At 40.5% G+C, this 17561-nt stretch overlaps 1 protein-coding gene across 5 annotated transcripts in view; it reads left to right on the forward strand.

The window, feature by feature from the left end:
• Positions 1 to 10975: 10975 nt before the first annotated feature.
• Imp (IGF-II mRNA-binding protein) overlaps positions 10976 to 17561 on the forward strand; it is a 33030-nt gene continuing 26444 nt past the window's right edge. For 2 of the 5 annotated variants that reach the window (XR_011419641.1, XM_070218586.1), the window contains exons 1-2: positions 12055 to 12475; positions 12532 to 12720. The gene's annotated coding sequence lies outside the window, so the exon portion shown is untranslated. Of the gene's footprint in view, positions 11307 to 12054; positions 12476 to 12531; positions 12721 to 17561 lie in introns of those variants that run through there. The other 3 variants (XM_070218588.1, XM_070218589.1, XM_017146755.3) reach the window with 3 other exon arrangements.

Below are 17561 nucleotides of genomic sequence, written 5' to 3' on the forward strand. Positions count from 1 at the left end.
AATTTTCTAAATTTTTTGATAAGGGGGTACATCATGATTTTTTACGAAAAATGGAAAAGAAAATAAAATGTCCAGGCTTAAATGCCAATCGATTGTACATTTAATAACGAGTTCAGAAAGGTATGACAATCCATATTTGGATCAATATTTATATTGTTACGGTCAAAAAACGAATTATTTTTTGTGAAAAATTAGAATCTAGGTTTATGGTAAAAAATTTGAATATTTTCTGTTTGCTCTTTTGCTGTAACTTGGCCAAAAATGGTCCTACACCAAAAATACATACTGTTTTGAACAGATAACAAAATAATAAATAAATCCATGACACTTTCCGGGTGATCTTGAAAAAAATAAAATTTTCTCAAATTTTCCATTTTTTATAAGGGGGTACATCATGATTTTTTGCGAAAAATGGCAAAAAAATAAAATGTCCAGGTTTAAATGCCAATCGATAGGAAATTTAATAACGAGCTCAGAAAGGTATGACAATCCATTTGCAATCCATTTGCAATCCAATTGCCATTGTTACGGCCAAAAAACGATTTATTTTTTTGTGAAAAATTTGGATCTGGATTTTTCGGTAAAAATTTGAATCTTTTCTTTTTTGTTACAATAGTTTCCTCATATTACGTAATTTGACATTCTTGATTGACACATTTTTAAATAAATAAGGTATTCGTGATATTCGAAGAAATGAGAATAAAACGCAATTCCGTGGTAAGGCCAATTTCGAAACTGAGCACCCTTTGAACTGAGGAACTCAGGACGATCGCAGGACACACACAGTGTACATATATACTTACATGTAGGTGCATTCGTATATTCGCATTGCCTGACAAGAGTCAATGATCGCACGGCTGCTGAAACTGTTGAAAAATGAGAGGAACGTGAAATCGCAATCAAGCGCAAAGGATCGGGATCGGAATCGGAATCGGGATAGGGAGGAGTGGGAGGGGGTCGCCTAATCCGGCTGACGCAGGATCAGGGCACGCAGACGCGACAGGATCAGGATCAAAACGAGGACGAGGACAGGGTGTGTGGGCACGAGGATTCGCTCGTTCACTCGGAACATTTTCGGCAATTACCCAAAAAATAAAGAAGCGAATTAATGCAGCCCGTGTGTCTTTGTGTGTGCTCAAGGATCAACGGGGTAAGGACACTCTCGGGACACTCGGCAGCGACTTTTTGGGGGACAGGACAGACGACGGCCGACAGCCGAAAAACACACACGCAAAAACGAAAGCCGAAAACAAAAAAATTAAGGACTTTGCACCTGTCCCGAAACGGAGGACCAGAGGGGGGGGGGGGGGGTGAGGAGTCGCAGGACGACAGCCGGGCCAGCGAAATTAAGGATAAGCAGTGCAGTGCAGGGATCGCTGGATGCGACGGCTCGTGCCACTCAAAATTCCAGCTTAATTTCGCTGTTTGTTCGTCGGCTTTTGTTGAAATAAAGGTGGTGCAGCCAGCCAGCCAGCAACCCCGTTTCTGCTGTTATATGTGGGTGCCAGTAGTCCCGCCACGCGATCCTTGATCCCCTTGATCCTTTATATCCCCTGATATCCATATCCCATCCGATACGATCCCAAGCGAACCTAACGTTAAAGCTTCGCGTGCGGCACTCATTGTTATGCATTTTAAATATGAATTTTTATGGCCGCCAGACATGCGAGGATCGCCAGGACCCCTTATCCTGCATTCGTTCCCGATCACCTCCCCCTTTTTGCTTGGGACACCAACGAAGTTGGGCATTTTGTGCATTTTGTTCTCTGGCTAAATGCCCGTTAATTCGCGGCGTTAATGAGGCCAAGCGGAGCCAACAAGGATGCAATGGTTCGTGTCCTGTATCCCAATCTCCCATGTCCTGCATGTCCTGGGTGGCCTGCAGATGGCCCTTCCTTCCTCCTCCCTATTCAATTTTCGACTGCTTATTATCGTTATTGCCTGGCCCTATTTATTTTATAAACGATAATAACCTGGCTAATAACCAGGCAGGCCGGCAACCGACACCTTCCATCGCCCGGATAAGCCGCTCCAAAAGATATTGTATCTCCGGGCCGGCCGATTGATTGCGTAAGATAGTGCAGAGGGAATGAGGATAATGCGTACGTTCACAAATTCATTTTAATAATAAATATTAACTTTTAATATTAAAAGAAGCCAATTTAAAAACAGTTACGTGAATACATTTATTAAAGAAAATACATCATCCAAAGTTCAGAAGCCAAACAATTACATGATATTATTTATTTACTTGTTTTTCATAATTTTTTTATTTTTTCCTGGAGCTACAAGAACTTCCTTATAAATGAATAAATATAATAAAAATGTATAGATCCCTTGACTTATCAGCCTTATGGCATTTTACGGTTAAAAATCAAGTTAAATGCCCATATCCAACATTTAATACAGGCAACATATTGATTTCTTATTTTACATAATTTTTGTTATTTTAAATTGAATTAATTTGAATTGTTTAATTTGTATTTTAAGTAAGATTTTAAGTGTCATAATTATATTGTTCATTTAGTTTATTTGTATAAACTAAAGAAACACTTTCATAGTGGTTTCAAGTTAAAATGTAAGTTTTTTTTTACAGAGTAGAGAATAAGAATGTGTTTATTTTTGAATAAAATTATATTGGCTGCCTGAGGTAAACCAAAGCAAGTAGTCGCTTAAGGAGCTCCACCTAGCGGCAATGTATTATTTGCTCTAAACTTTGAATGATTTGATCAATTTATAAAGTTATTTCTACATTTTGGTAGGTATTACTAAACCAAACAAAATTGCATTTAAACTTTTAGAAAATCTGTAAAGATTGTGGTCGGCTGAAACAAACTTGCGCTGCGCAGTAACCCCAAGAATCTGCATGGTTTATAGCAACTTTCTAGCTTTTATAGTTTCCGAGATCTCAGCACTTTTAAGGACGGACAGACAGATATGGCTAGATCGACTCGGCTAGTAATGCTTATCAAGACTAATATCACGAATACAAGCCTCTTATGCTTATTATTTAATCATGGAAGTGTTATTGCTCACATTTTTTTAAAAAATTCAAAGGCTAATGGTTTCATTAAATACTGAGTTCTGAAAAATGGTTGAGAAAATTATCGCAACTTTTAATTTGTATGGTTTGGAGACCTGTGGTCCTTGGGTCCTGCATATGCACATTAATTGGGACATTATCGGGTCCGTTGTGCTCACAGGCCCATTTCCATTGCCATTTCCCTTATGCCCTGTTGATTTAGTTCCAGCTTGCAGCTTAAGCCCCGCGCATTATCGCCCCACGGGATGCCCCCGGGTGTCGCCTCCCGGCCAGGACCCCTGTTTAAGTTCCTTTTTTATACCCTTGCAGAGGGTATTATGATTTCAGTCAGAAGTTTGCAACGCAGTGAAGGAGACGTTTCCGACCCCATAAAGTATATATATTCTTGATCAGCATCACAAGACGAGTCGATCTAGCCATGTCCGTCTGTCCGTCCGTCTGTCCGTCTGACCGTCTGTCCGTCTGTCCGTCTGTCTGTTTCTACGCAAACTAGTCTCTCAGTTTTTGAGCTATCGGCACGAAACTTTCGCAAAAGTCTTCTTTCTATTGCAGGTAGTATATATGTCGGAGCCGACCGGATCGGACAACTATATCTTATAGCTCCCATGGGAAGGATCGGAAGAAAAAAACTTTAAAAAATTCTAGCTTCGGTGTTTTTTGAAATATTACCTTCTACTTTTGGGGATGTTTTTTTTTAAATATTTCTGAATTTCGAATTAATTATTTAAAAAATCGGACTACTATATCATATAGCTGCCATAGGAACGATCGAAAAATTAATGGAAAAGTAATAGGAAATAAATTCTAGCTTCTTTGGTTTTTATTGTATTATCTTCTACTCTAGGATATAACTCTTTTTAAATATTTCCGAATTTCAATTTTAATTTGATCAAAATCGGACGACTATATCATATAGCTGCCATAGGAACGATCGGAAAATTAATGAGAAATATTAGAAAATTGAACATTTTTGCGATTTGTTAATTAATAGGAATGATCTGCAAGGGTATATAAGCTTCGGCTGGCCGAAGCTAGCTTCCTTTCTTGTTTTTCGGAGAATTCAATACCTCTGGGATGGGGATGGGATGGCCAATATTTACTCTTTCTCCTTCTCCCCCTCCCCGCTTCATATTGAAATTTTATGTTTTAATTTCTTTTCGGTGTTTTCCGCTTGTTTCTTTGCACACTGGAGCCATCGATGGCTTGTAATTGAGCTGACAACATTATCGAACTACGCCCCCTTCGCCCCCTTCGACCCTGCCCCTTTGTTGCAAGAGTCTCGGGCGAAAAGCGCGTGCATAATTGCTTCATTTTTGGGGCGAGTCCCGGTTCAGTTTCGTTTGCTTTTGCTTTTGCTTTTGCTTCGATTCAGTTTTAGTTTCAGTTTCTCAGTTTCTCAGCTCTCAGGTGGCAGGCAGGTGAGCTGCTGCAACCAGTGACGCGTGCCCTTGCCACAGGTAAAGGCAGCCAGCTGCCCTCCTCTCGATTACGCAATCACAACACATTAAGCGCTGATTAAGACACTTGGGAGCCACTCGTATGCAAAGAGGAGACTAAAACTGAGACTCAGACTGAAGGACTGCAAAACTTAAAGAGCAAACTTGCAAGCTGGAAGATACTGAACCAGATCAGATTGCACATCAGGTCCTGCATTCACTGGTAGAGCTACACAGGAAAAAAACAATTTACCATATTTAATATATTATTTAAAGCACGAATCTATGGATTGCAAAGACGATTATCTTTTGAGCTTACGGTAAATTTAAGTTTAAACTTTGAAGACTAGAAAAACGGACAATAGTAATAAAAAAGAAGAAAACGCGAATTCTTCAGTAAGGATGAGTAGGTTTATTTCTTGTGTAACTTAGCTATTCTTAAAACCAACAAGGTGGTATATCTTTAAATGGAATGTTATGAAGTGGTTTTAAGTGAAGTATAAAAATGGGAACTAATTTCAAAAAGTAGTAGGAAGTAGGTTTATTTCTTGTATAATTTAGCTATTCCTAAAACCAACAACGTTGTATGACTTTAAAAGGAATGTTATGAAGTGGTTTTAAGTAAAATATATGCAAAAAGAAACTAATCTATAAAAGTAGTAGGAAGAAGAGCGATTAAAATATAAGAAATTATTAATGGTATTTATATTTAATTGAATTTTAATCACTCAAACCGAACCTTTTCCCTTGAGTTCAGGATGTGCTAATTTTTTTCAGTGTAATTCGAGGGGCACTCCAATGAAGAAGAACAAACAGACAAGAGGAGGCTGCAACGATGCAACGTGGAAGTTCGAAGGGTTGCCATTGCCACGCGACTACATGCACTACACGGACCACCCCCCTCCCCCCTGGATTCTTCTTCTTCTTCTGGTGAAATGCAATCCTTTATCCCTGATGCCCTCGTTCATTTGGCTGCTTGATTTGATAATTATAAGAGAGAGTCAAGATTGTGCGGATCGTATTGCAAAGTGCAAATTGCAAACTGCAAATAGGGGGCAACCAAAAGGGATCAAGTGGGACAGCATCTATGGCAACACTTGGACCTCTCCCAGGTGCAATACCGTTAACAGGGAACCGTTAGCGAGTGAGAAATGGGCAGGCGACAGGACGAAGCGAAAGGAGCGAGCGAAAAACCAACAAACAAACCTGCAGGTGCAGCTGGCGACGAGATCAAGGATCGCCGATCGCCGATTGCCGATTGCCGATGATAGGGTCTTCTGTCTTATGACCCCCGAAAAGGTTTCAGATATGTATATATGTATATGCCCCGGGTTCCGAGTCCTGAGTCCTGGGTCCTGAGTCCTGAGTCCTGAATCCCCAAGGGAGAGTGTGCCATCGCGGGACAGACAGGCACTTTCGCTCGCTTTCGATCGCAGGATGCACGTTGCATGCCGCACGCGCTTTCTTTGCAGCCAAGAAAGAGAGAGAGAGAGAGAGGTGGCAGGTCCTGCCGTGAGATTGCCATCATCCAATCAGCCGAGTCACGACTCAGAAGTCTCAAGTCCCAACTCTCCAGTTCCGAGTTCCCGAATTCAGGCAGAACTTATTAAAAACGCATTCAGGTCATCGCACCAGCAGAAGAATAAGGAACTCGAGTAACAGTAACAGAGGGGGAAGAGACCGGGGCAGAAGAACGCCTGAAGAAAGCCATCGATGGGGAAGGATCCGAAAAGAGTGACTCCCGGGTATACAAAAACACAAGAACATATGTGCATATACTATATACTCGTGTGCTATTTACAAACTTCAGATATATACTATATATATATTTTATATAATATATATTTTAAATAATTAAAACATTTTAACTTTTTAAATACAAAGTTTCAAGGGACTAACAAGAAGTGAAACCCTTATTTAGAGGGCTTTCTACCTTTTATGGAAATACCATGTTACAAACTTCATAAAAAAAATTTTAAAACTGTGTTTAAAAAAATACAAAATTTTTAAATACCAGGTTTCATGGGATTAACAAGAAGTGAAAATCTAAGATAGAGAGCTTTCTAACTTTTATGGAAATACCATGTGATAAAATTATAGATTTCTTTGAAATTACAGAAGAATGCCAACGAAAAGTACTAAGAAACTGTAAAAAATTTGTAGAATGTTAGGAAAACTTTGAAGACGAACAAGTTGCAGCATCGAGGGGTTGGACGCACTTCAGTTGCGATGACGTCAGCGCTAGCCAAAATCCGAAAAATCCGCAATGGACGCAATAAACAACCATGTTCCGTTAAGATTTCAAAGTACGCACTCACCATCGTCGCATCAAACCACCCCCACCCACTCTATTTGTCCTTGTTCCGCGACGGGACGATTACAGCAACAACTGGCGGGGGAAAGGGACGGGAGATGCCAGAATAGAGACACACGAGGGTTGCAATCTAATGAAATAATAATAATAAAAAAGTAAATAAAGCAAAGGGCAAAATTTAGGTGGAGAGGGGGCACGGGGGAAAGGGGGAAACGGAGCGGAACGGAAGGAAAAGGAACGGGGGGGAGTGGGCCAAGTCCCGTTTATCATTCGCAGCCGCTTTTGATCCTCGAACGGTAATTGCCGAGTGGCGGGGGTGCAAAAGAGATGGCGAATGCGTAACGGGACACCCCCCGAAAAGCGAGGAACACAGTGGAATGGAACGCCCACTGTGCGTTCCATCGCGTTCCCCATCCCATTCTGTCCCACTTCAGCTCAATCCATCCCACACATAAAGAATATTTGATATATTTCCTGATTATGCAAATAATTATTGTAATTTGTAATGTAATGAGGGGAAAAAAGGATATTTTTATTTAAACTAAACAAGAAATAAATACTTATAATTAAATGCTTGTCTACTTAAAATGTTTTTTTTTTTAATTGTCAAAAATCAAAACGACTACTTCCTAAAAAGTTACAATGTTTCTCCTATTGTTTTTTCGATTATTCCTCTTTGAGCCATAAGATATAGTGGTTAGTTTCATCGCGATTCAAAATGAGGAAATCGTTCAAACTTTCTAATTTAAATAATTTTACAGTAGTTTGTTTTTGTGCTGTGATGCAAAAAAAGAAAGAAATTAAAATATATTAACTCGAGTTAAATATTAGAAAAAGTTTTTTCAGTACAGTAATTTGCCTTGAGGCATTGTATTTTAAACTTTTTTTTACTGTGCACTCAATACCATCCGAACCCAGCCATCCCAAATGGAAATCGCAGCATGGCAACGCACAGGACGCACACAAAAATGCGTCGCAGTTGCCTCAGGGGTGGGTGGTGGCTTTCCCTTCCCTTTCCCTTGCCTCTATTGTGAACCCTTACCCTCGTCCTTTCTGCATTGCAGGGGAGGCAACTTGGCAGCGCGACTAGGCTAGAGCTATGTAGCTAGAGCCCAGGGCCCAGAGACCAAAACCCAGACTCAAGCCCAGCCGGCTGTAAACATTCCTGGCAGACGCAGGAACGCATCTCAACCACAGCGAACAAATTGAGGGGCTTTTGGGGGTTGGGGCTCAACAGCCCACTGATGTGTCCGAATAGATTTCGACTCATTGAACACCTTTTTGAGTACTTTTGATAAGACCCATTAGATATGTCCTTGAAATGATTGTAGTTTCCTCAAAATCTTTTTCTTACTTTTAAAAAGGATATTATATTATAAGATATATGTTGATGTTTGATCATGAACTTGGCGTAAGGAAGGAAATCATTGTAGATATGATTGTTATATAAAAATGTAGGATCCATCTGAAAACTTTAACTTTAGTACACCGAAAAAAGTCTAGTTTAACTCCTAAAACTCGTCCAGTACGAAAGTTTGGTATTGAATAAATACTAAATAATATAGAGATTATTATAAAATATTAATGTCCTACTAAATATCATAAAATGTATATTTCCTAGCTTACATTTTATACTGAAAGTTGAATTATAACACTTCCGAAAGTATTAATTTAATTCTCATCTTATAAAGATATTTTTAAAAACTAAATAGATTAGAATTAATATACGATTAGTTTAGTTTCTATGATCATTTTTGTTTCGGTGTACCTAAAAGACCAACTAGAACTTTTTAACTCGAAGTCAACAAATAGTAAATACAAATAGTACAAATAGTAATAAATATTACCTTAAATTCCTTAATCAGTAACCCCTAGTTGGTTTCCATCAGTTGAGCTTAAAGTTGAACTTCGATGGAAGGATCTCGCGATGAAAAATGCAGCTTAAACGTAAAGTGGGTGGCTGAAAGATTTAAGCATGGCTGGTGGGTTTCGGTTTGGGTTTGGGTTTGGTTTTGGGTCTGGGACATTCCACTTATTTTGCACCCATCGCCCCTGTCCAGAGGCGTACGGCCACATCCTCGACCTTGTCCTTGTCCCGTATTTTGGGGTTGAAAAACTACGCAAGTTTCGCTCGAAATTCGGAAACGGGACGCAACCAGCTTGTGTGTGTGTGAGTGTGTGTGTGCGTGTGGGCTGAGTTGGGTTGGTAACAGTCGGATATATGTATATGTATAAATATATATATATGTAGGTATATAATATTGTGTGTTTGCTGTTGCTCTGGGGTGCGCATCGGATTTAGCTAAACGAGGAAGCAGCGACAAAGAGGAACGGGAAAATGTAGGAAAGCAGGAAGTAGAAATTTCGAAGCCAGCAAGGTCAGCGAGGGAGGGAGACGGCTGGAGTAAGACAGAGAGGGACAGAAAGATAGAGAGAGCCTTTCAAGATTCTGACTTTTCCTAACCCACAATCGTTGTGATCTTTTTATCAAATCTAGTTGGAAAATATATATTATTTATAATAATAATATAATTTATATTTTTCTTAAATAATTTTAAATAAAAAACAAAGTTTACGAACGCTGTCCCAAAACTCCCGAAAATAACTATAAAAAACCATTGCATACTTTCTGGAGTTTGAATGGGGTAAACTAAGTTCGTTATTGCGGCTATAATATTTATCGGATCAATATGAAATTTGGTATGTGGGTAGAGTAAATATTAATAAATCAAAAATGCCTTATTAAAACAATCTATTTGCTGTATTAATCATTATAATCATTTATTAAAACATTAAAATATGATGCGGGGCAGTAAGTATCGAGGTACTAATGGAGTGCTTCCTTGTTCAAAATTTAATTAGTTCCCATACCTGGTTTATTTTCGATTGCCAACATTCAAATGGCAATCGTAGGTGGAATAGAATCCACAATTCCAATTCCCCCAGAGACAATTTTCCTTTTCGTGTTTTTCTCCCCATAGATATCTCAAAATGTAAGTCTTGCCTTTGTAAAGCAGCTGTGGCAGTTTGAATTTTCCTGACATTTTCACGAGCCAGCAGACAAAACAGACAGTGCGATTGGAATAAGAAGGGACCGAGGGAGAGAGGAAAGCAGAGGAGAGGAAAAAGAGAAAAGCGGAGAGAACAGAGAGAGAGGGAGAGGGAAAAACGTCAGCGTCGCTGCCAAGGGCCACCCTTGTTTTCCGAGTTTTTCCCCGAGTTTTCCGCTTGGGACAATGAATTTTCGCTTTTCACATTTCACACTCACCCCCGTCGCAGCTGCGTCGACGTCGACGCCAGCGCCGGCTGCGCTGCCAACAGCAAGCCGGTCCAAACCAATCAGATGGAAAATATTCGTTTATCCGTTTCGTTTTTTGGATGATTTTCCTTTCGGCTGGAGAGCCTTGTGGAACAGCAGTGAAAAGTACAGGTCCAACAGCTGGCACAGTGATCACCAGAGGCACTTTGCTGACCCAAAAGGGTCCAGGGTTCAAATCCAAGGGATAAATAAAGTTATTGTATAAGTTTAAAATATTTAGACATCTCATCGCCTAATTTTAGTCTGTTAAAGTAAGAAAATACCTTAAATAGTTGGTTTAATTAGCAAGAATGTTGAAATTTTTTTATATCTATATGAAAAATCTATAAAACTCGCCCTAAAAATTAAGGAGTAAGGCTAAAGCATCCAAATTGGAACCAAGTGTTCCTAGACTAGTAGGATAGAGAAGGATATGCTTAGAAATATTTTAATAAAAAATAAATAAATTAATTTAAATCTGAAAAAAAAAAATTCTTTTGAATGTTGAATTTTTTTAAGACATTTTAACTTGCTAAAATCAGAAGAAATCCTGTGTGGCGAATATCTGGCTGTTCTTTTTTTTTTAGTACATCTCTAGAGGGTTAAGATCATTGTTTTTTTTTTGGTGTAAGCCGGCTGCTGCTCTGTAAAGCGGATAAGACGGATAGACGCTCACACGTACGCAGGAGCAGGGTCAGCCATTTTGGTTTACAACTTTCACTGCTTGGATGGGTGGGAAAATGCGACGCCGCCGCCAACGCCGCTGCCGCTGCTGCTGCTGTGCGGCGGCAGAGGGACAGAGAGCAGAGTTTTCCTCGCATTTTCATCGGGCGCAGAGCGGACACCTTGGAATTGGGATCCGTATATCCGGCAGGCAGTTCACTCGTCGCCGTTGCGTCAGTTTGTTCGACTCTCGACTCTCAGCCCACAGCTCACAGTTCACAGTTCACAATTCACGCCGCGTCGTTTACAGCTAAATAGCTATCGAGATAGTTTTCAGATAGATTCAATTCAGCCGCCGCCGTTGTCGCCGCCATTTGCGATTTTTGTTGTTTTTTCTTCCATGACCAAAAGTGACACAAAACAAAAAAATACAAGAGAAAAACAAGTGAAAAGCCCAAGGGAGAGGCGAAAAGAAAAGTGCTAAATTGATGAATTCAACAAAAATACAAGTATTCAACGGGAATTCTTGAGGTTTAAGAAATACATCAAAGTGTAAGTGAACGAGAAGGAGAGGAAGAGACAGAACCAGAAAGAGAGAGAAGGAGAGAGAGATAGAGAGAGGGTGACAGGGAGGGGAAGAGAGTGTTTTTCCAGCCCTACTTACTTTGTACGCACTCACGCAGCTGCTGCCGTCTCGCTCGCTCCCACACACTCGAACGCCACCCACCCACCGCCACCCACCCACAGAGTTGTCACCTACGCAAAAATCAATAACGAAAGCAAATAAAATAAAATCCACATCGACAGCGAAAACAAGCCAAGGAAATATTACTTCCGGTCGAAATCAATCAATGGAAAAATCAATCATAAACTCATAAATACATATATACAGGACCATCAAAATGGTTCCTATATTTTCGTAAGCCTTTAAGTGGGATTGAATAAAAACTAAGGGGGAGAAAGGCCCATTTAGCATCATACAATATGGAATATTCTAATATTCGAATAGTGTGCAAATAGGATACCTTTTTAATATTATATCTAGGTCTTACCAGATGTTATTCCTATTCCAATCATGGAATTTCGAAATTTTTCAATTACAATTATTTGAGAATGAAAGATATAATAATATTCTATGATTTTGAACATCGAAAATATTTTTTTTCGTATTTTTTAAAAAAGTAGAACTTATGTTCGCCTTGTTTTCCTTTCCAAACTTCATGTAAATTGTATGATAACAAGATGTCATATTAAAGTTGTGGGTGTACTGGCACCCCAATCCTCAGAAACCACTGCCTCTGCTGTCAAACCCAGCTGCCAAAAGGCCCCTACAAATTTTCACTTTCTCACAATTCTGTTTCAATTTTTTTCTCGCTCAAAAAAAATCAAAAATTTACCCAAAATCAAAAATATACACTCACACAGACCATAACAAGACAAGATACCGAAAAACAAATAACAAAACCCAAACAAAATAAAACCAGAAGAAAGCAAAGTAAAGCAAAGGAAAGGAAAGGAAGGCAAAGGAAAGGAGAAAGGAACGAGGGGCACATGAACAGATCGAAATCCAACCGATTCACTATCTCTCATCAATTAAAAATCGTTCATAGGTTTAACATCCAACCAAAGGATCTTCACGAGCCCCCTGATTCTTGATCTTAGAGTCCTATCCCAAGAAAAGAGCCAAAGAAAAGCCGCAGGACTCTCAAATTCCCCGAAAAGTTAGCACCACTCCCAAAATTCAAACCCAAAGCCTGACATATCCATCATCTCTCAGTTAGCGACGTCCACCGATGAGGGTAGAACCGAAAACCGATAACCAGAAATTGGAAACTTAGGAGGATCAATAGCCAGGAAAGAGTCGAGATCTCGGGAGTATCGTTTATAGAACCTTAGCCTCAAGCAGTTTCAACCCACATCCTATCTATCAATCAATCGGAGGTCAGCGGTTCAGCCAACTGAATCTGTAAGTATCCATAGGTTCATCGGAAAGTTCACTCATTTGAGTTTATCGCAATAATCCTTGTAATATCTGAAACATGCGAAACTCTTTTTAAAGGATAACTTTAAGTTTATGATAGGATAGTGGCAGTACTTAGTTCTGATCAGTCTATTTATAAGTCAGCATCAGGGATTCCTAATTGGAATTAAAATCTTGTGGTAATCTTGTGATGTTATAAGGTTTATAGGGATTCTATTTAATTCATTATAATATGAACCCCCAACTAGAAAAGTAATATTCAAAATCTCTTCTATGAGTTGTATTTTAGCTTAGAGAAATGGGATCAATTAAAAACCTATAACTTAGTTCCTCTGTCTGTCTTTCATTCATATTTCCGATGAGAAATTCCGTATTTTTTTTTTGTGCTCCCACTGCAACATTGTAGCAATGACACGGCGACTACAGTGAGCTCTCCCCAAGTGGGATAATAAATTGTCGTGGATCAAAGCGAAAGCGCAACCGAATGGGGCAGGCTCCGCTGTAGTTGAACGTTGAACGAGGAGGTTGCGTGTTCGGCGTCTATTTTAAATGTCGACGGCGCAAGATGCGCGTGGCATGAATGAAGCGTCTGTCCCGCCTTCTCTTCCTCATTCCTTTCATCCCATTTCCACTCCCATTCTAATCTGGCTCGTCTGCGTCTAAATTTAATACATTCTCAAGTGAGGCGGCGAATTCATGGAAGATGCGAATAAAATCGGATCAATTTTAAAGTTCAACAGCCGGTGAAAAAAAAGAGAGAGTGAAACAGTGGGATGGAAATGGCCAAAAAGGGGGTTATATATAGTATATATATGAGGTGGGGCCAAAATTAGAAGCAGACTGACAAAGCAAATTCCTTAGCGTTTCGAAGGGAGGTTTGTATCTTATAGATGCTCCTCCGTCTTTAGTCATTTTATGGGGGTGGCTCGAGTATTTGCGATCTGTACTTTCTAACCTCTTTTAAATTGTAAGAGCTTTGATTCTTTCCTTTCTGTAAGATGCTCTATTTTTTATCTCTGAATAGCTTTCTTCTTTTGATTCATATAAAACTACCTTTTATAACCTTAAAGCTTTGCCTTAAATACCTCTTTTGATCAGTAAACCCCCAAAATTTCTTCTTTTGGGAATGATAGTATTTCCCTGAAAAAATTTGGTTCTTTGTTATGCTAATTTTCATGATTAGAGATGTTAGTTATCCACTTGGATGTTTGTCATGCACTTGAGGGCGCTCCGTATCCGCCGATCTTCATATCCATCCATCTATCTCGTTCTATTTGCGGCAACTGTACCTCGTTAGCGCTCCTTTGACGCGCGTTGTCCTTGAGGCAGCTCTCTAAGAAAGCTTAGGTAGGCAGACAGGCAGCTTTCGCAGCTGTTGCCTGCCTGCCTGGCTGCCCCTCATCCGCCGCTCCCTCCCTTGGGCACTCCTTATCTAGTCCTTAAAGGTGTCCTGTAGCCAAACGAGCAAACGAGCCGTGGCTCCTCGACCCCAGGCCCATCCCTCAATCCCTGGCACTTCGCGTCCGATTGTTTAATGTCCTGTTTGGCGGCGAGTGTGTGCGTTAGAGTCAGGACATCGCCGAGCTAACCCTAGAAATTGCGAAAAACTAACTTGATTTCAGATTATGGAAAGCTGAAAAAATTTAGAAATTACTTTGCATAACTTTTTTCCACTAACTTGTTTTTATTATAATGCAAACTTCTTTCTTTAGAACTGTTTTCCTTCTTCTAATTTGTTTTAAATGCACAGATGATTAAACAAATTGGTTCTATAGGTTATTAAAGGTATTAAAGATTACCTTTAGCTGTTTTCAACAAATACTTAAATATTTGATGGAAAACTGGTTTTGCAAAGGGCCTTTCTGCTTTGTAGGATAATAATAAAAATAATTTAATCGTATATTTGAACAAAGCAAATAGTCATGAGTCACTATCTTAAACAGTAAATACAAATGTGGGGATTAATGCAAATTTTTTTAAGGAGAAACACCTCACATATGCTGCCGAATAAAATGGAATCCGTTTCACCGAAGAGTCCTCCCAGCACACGAACACTTTTCTGTATGCACTGGCGGCCCGGTTCGTGTGCATCTCAATCACATTTGACTGCGTTCGCCATGGCAGTCGGGGAAAAGCGTAATCAACCACTGGGCCACAGAACCACTGGAGTGCTGACACCACTGAACCACCGACACCACCCACAAGTGGCTAAGTGGACGGACATACGGACAAGCGGACAAACGGACAAATGGACATACGGACAAACGCATTCACATAGCTCTCGACGATTTTATTCGCAGTGGCAGGACGAGAGTTTCTGCCCTCTCTCTTTCACTCACTCGAAAGGGGTAGTGGGTGGTGGGTGGTGGGTGGTTAGGCCTCGTGTTGCATACTTTCGAGGGGTTGCTGTTGCACTTTGCTGCGCGCGCGCCATTTTCTGCGTTCGCAACCGGAAGAAAAGGGAGCAGAAAAAGTGCAACTGCAACAGGCGTTCGCCATTTGCCGGCGGCTGGAAAGAAAAAGGGAAAAACAAGCGAGGGGGGGCGGAGGTCAAGCCCGCCCACCCCGGGGGTTATAACCTTTGGCAGGATGATGTTGCAACCGCAGGAGTCGCCACCCCTCGAGAGCTTCTCGCTTGTTGTTGCTGGTGGTGGTTGAGAGACCCTTGCCGCCGTTGCACTTTTGTTGCAAATTGCTGGCGAGGACAAAAAGCTTTACAAGCCTCGCCACCTCTAATTGGCTTGTCGCGGCAAAAAGGAGGCAGGATGTGCAGACGCAAGGATGCGAGAGGCAAGGGTAGAACTAATTTAAACCATGTACGATGTACCGGCACCCTTGGGTTACCACCCTTTCGTCGAGATATGTACGTATGAGGCCTATTAAACGTCAATTAATGTCACCTTCAACAACTGCAATTGCTGCAGTTCGCCCATCCTTCGTTCGCTTCGTTCTTGGTCCTTCAACCCTGGACCCCTACCCCTACCCCTACCCCTACCCTACGCTTTCCCTGGCCAACCCTACCCTCTCGATTGTGATTTTGTTTTGATTGCGACGCGTGCAGGGCCTTAAGTTGGCGATGAGGTGCGATGGGATGGGATGGGGCTATATAGAGAGGGTCAGAGTGCACTGTTGCATGCAACAAGTGAGCTGACACAACCAGAACCGCTCTATTGTCGCCAGTTGAATGCATCTTCGTGGGTAGAACGGGGTAGAACGAGATTTAAGTTGTCCATTTGATTTTTCAAGGCATTTCAACACGTTGCGTGTGATAATGACATCCTCTTAGGAGCAAATCGACGATGCTAACTGAAGTCCGTTTCCAGTACTTAAAAAAAAGCTTAAAGTTATTTATAATTAAAGATATTGCCAAGCTTACCTTCGAAGAGAATATTCTTTCTTAGCGTATATTTTAAGAACTTAAAGAATTTCTTTTTCTATCTTCCTGAATTACAAATTTCAAGACGTTTTAGTCGTTTAAGCAATTAGAAAATAAAGTATAGTAAAAGGTAGTAAGAACTGTTAAAAAGCATAAGACGATCGTGTTTAGATTATCACAATGTTATCCAGTTTTGGTTGCAATAAAACGATTTAAAAGCTCAAAATTTAATAACCAATCCTTTAAGGATTAAACTAGATTTATAACTTGAATGAGAATCATAAAGGAACGTCGCAAGAAAAAAGTTCTAGTAATAGATCGTAAGTGAAGCTTGATTTGTGGTTTCATATTTATGTATGTTAACAAATTATATTAACAATATTCTTGTAGTTAAGGTTTCCAAAAAACAAATTCTAAATTTAAAAAAAAAATTGTAGACTGATTAGGGAGTTCTTTAAAAGAAATTCTACTGTTATAAACTTTTCAGCGCTAATCGCAGCTTTGGACTTGAACTTGTGGCTCAAGCTCAAGGACATTGTACTAACTTTCCCCCCTCCGATTTCCCCTCCACCTCCCCAACTAGGATTCTATGTGAAACTCGCTTTAAGTGTCCTTTCCCCACCCCCTCTCCCTCTGCCACCCCCCTCCCCCCTCTATTCGTTTTTCAATTTTTCGGCTGCTTTTTGCGTTTCTTCTTTTTTCTAAGAAGAAAAGAAAAAAAAAGAAAAAAGCAGCAACAACAAGAACGCCGGTATACAGCAGCAGCTATTGTGTGTTCGCAGTTCACTTCCTTTGCCGCTTCCTTCTTCCTTTTTGGTTTTCAGTTTCCAGAGCTTAAGCGCCGTCGTCATCGCCACACTCACACACACACAGGCACCTCTCGTGTGCGTGAGTGTGTGTATCCATGTGTGCCTCGTTTTTTGGCAACGCCAGCAGCGCAGTCAGCGTCGACGTCGACGCCGGCAGCGATGTGAAGAAAAGAGAGATAGAGAGAGCCAGTCCTGGGCATTGTGCGTCTCGCTCGCACGTGCTCCTTTGAGCAGGGGGGGATTTGAGTTTGATGGGGGAAGGGGGGCAAGGGGGCGAGGGCAACACACGCGCGTCTTTTCTGAGCCGCTTTTTTGAGTGAGTTTTCGGTGAGTGCGAGAGACGAGCGCGTGGAGACAGGAATTCGAATTCTTTATACAGTCCAACTTCCATAGCTGGAACATCCAGTATCCAGGCAAAGTATCTTCCACTCGAGCTGGCTCCCTAAATTAGACCTAAATATGGGTCGAATAAGTAACTAGAATTTACCCACTCAAGACGACCCCTAATACCTGATGCATCCTTAAATATAAACGAATTTCTAATACCTCCTTCGTTTAATCCCCATTAAAACTATAGTCTTCCCCACTATTCAAGTTAAAATTTATTGCAAGCCGGTTTCTTAAACTTTTTAACTGGATAT

Source organism: Drosophila takahashii, chromosome X (assembly GCF_030179915.1).
Source record: "Drosophila takahashii strain IR98-3 E-12201 chromosome X, DtakHiC1v2, whole genome shotgun sequence".
Lineage (NCBI taxonomy): Eukaryota > Metazoa > Arthropoda > Insecta > Diptera > Drosophilidae > Drosophila > Drosophila takahashii.